Here is a 2,588-nt window from a genome sequence, read left to right as displayed (position 1 = left end):
CCTATAGACATAAAGTTGCCATCTTTGAAGCTTAGAACCATCCATGCATGAGTTGGAGTTCATTTAATAGAAGTAGAGTGTTGCATTTCGGGTTTGGGTTCATTTGGGGCATGCAAAGCTACTCTTGATGTTATTTTGGAAAATTGGGCCATAAATGGTCCTTGAAGGAAAAAGTGGTTTTGGGCCTTGGTTTTGGATCATATTAGGTCAGGGGTAAAATGGTCATCTTACCCTAAGATTGGATTATTTATTTTGGAATGGAACCCAAGTGTTTATTGGGTGTTATTTTGTACTGTCAGCTCGGGGAGTCGTCAGGGCAGTAGCTATGGATTTATTTCAATGAGACTCAACATTCGAGGTAACTTTCCTCACTAGGTTAGTAGACCCTTGATTGATTATGTCGATACATACTTGTTGTCTGTGTGATACTTGTATGTGCTTGTATATGTATGTTTATCGAGCAGGACCCGTTATGAGAGTGTGGGCGGGGTCCGTATCTCATTGGGCGGGTCTCATTATGCGAGTGTAGGCAGGGCCCATATCTCATTGGGCGGGGCCCGTTATGCGAGTTTGGGCGGGGCTCGTATCTCATTGGTTGGGGCCCGTTATATGATATGTTTGGTATGCGATATCTTAGGGAACTCACTAAGCTTTGTTCTTACGGTTTTTAGTTTATGTTTCAGGTACTTCCAGTTCCAAGAGGAAGAGCTCGGGCTGACTGCATCGCACACACCATATGGATGTTGTTTACGGGACATACTCTGATTTTATGATTTTTTACATACTTATTTTATTGGGTTGTATGAACAATGTTTTGGAATACTATTTTTACTTAAATCAAAAACGAAATTTTTGGGTCATAATTTTTGGATGTTTCAAATATCCAAGGGTTTTAGCCAAAGTTAACCAAAATAAAGAAACTAGTCACTCATGGCAACAAGATCACAATCACAAAAGGGTTTTTACATCAAGAAACTAACAATTGGTAGAAAGATGAGAAGAATGTGTATTAAGCTCCCCAAAAATCGCCTCCAATGCTCTTTAATGGTGAAAAATTGAAGTGTGAGCTACTAGACCTAATCCCCAAGGTAAATCATGAGCAAAATGACCAAAATGCCCCAAATTGTACAATTGTGCGGGTACCCTCGCAAGTATTGCGCGACTGAGACTCTACCCTTGCAAACGATGCTCAAATGTTATTGGCTCTTTTCTCCACTACACCACCCCATTACTCAAGATTCCTTTGGTCCCCTCCACACCTCACATGATTCAAATCTGGCCAATCATATTCAAGCTTCAAATGTGGATAGTCCAAGCCCAAAATAAAAATCCAAGACCCATCTTTATAAGCCCACTTCATCCAAATCTTCAACATTTTAAGCCCAATTCCTCATTGATAGATCTAGAAAGCCCAATAATGCCTTGAAAGCCCACAAATCATATCTCCAAGCTAATCCACAAACGCAACGAGCTCCAAAACCCTGCAAAATACCTCATGCAAAATACAAAAGTACCAGGCATGATGAATGATAAAGAAAATAAAGAATATACAATGCAATACTAATAAAAAAAGCTAAAAAAAATTCTAAAATAAACTATAAAAAAGAAAATAAAATAAACTATCAAATCACCCCAAGCTTAAACCTAACTTGTCTTCAAGTTAGAACAAGACTAAAATAAGCTCGGGATGAGTTAAACTAAAAAGGAGAAAGAAAGATACCATAGAACTTGGTCAAATTCAATCAACATGGTCAGAAAAAACTTGGTCCCAAAAATGTGAATTGGGGTACCCACCTCAAAGTTCATCAAACACCTCAATGTAAGGTGTGATAAACAAAATCTATCTAACTATCTACTCTAAACCCCTAGAAAAATGATGACCTATCTTAAAAAGGTGGTGAGAACCTAACTAGGTTAGGCTCAGACGATACTCAAGAGTACTAAGGGGTATTCCCCCCAAAACCAAGATGTGAGTCTTAAATATCTTAAAAATACCTTATCAGACTAATCTTTGCTTGTACCTATCCTCCTAACCAACCACATCACTCCGCACCTAGACTTAATCAAGCTACCTGCATCTGACCCCCACACAAGCGGTCTCAAAGTGGTATGTGAGGCTCATAATGTGTCCTATTTGTCCAATACAAGAATTCCATATCAAGACCCGAGACCAATCTATGATTCAATACTTATGACTCGACGCTATGGTACCTGTGGGGATGATAATAAAAGAGATAACAAAATGCATGAAACTTAAGCTAGAATGCAACTAAAAATTATGAAAAATAGAAAAGAAAGAAACAAAATATAATATATTTTTGAAATTTTTATGAATCGCTTAAATGACTTACTTTAAATGCAACTATATACAACCTAAATGTAATAAAAAAAAATATAAGAATAACTCACCCCAAGCTTAAAATGAAGCAATGTCCTCAATGCTTAGGATGAGTGTAAGGAAGGATCATACTTGGATCAAGGTGGTGGAGGCCCACGAGGACAGTATGGAAGCAACACATAGGTCACATATTTGCAAGGGTACCCTCGCAGATCCGTACGCGAGTGAGGGGGTAGTCTCGCAGATCATT

This window comes from Lactuca sativa, chromosome 4, assembly GCF_002870075.4.
Source record: "Lactuca sativa cultivar Salinas chromosome 4, Lsat_Salinas_v11, whole genome shotgun sequence".
In the NCBI taxonomy this organism is placed as follows: domain Eukaryota; kingdom Viridiplantae; phylum Streptophyta; class Magnoliopsida; order Asterales; family Asteraceae; genus Lactuca; species Lactuca sativa.
Note: the sequence above shows the minus strand (reverse complement) of the source record.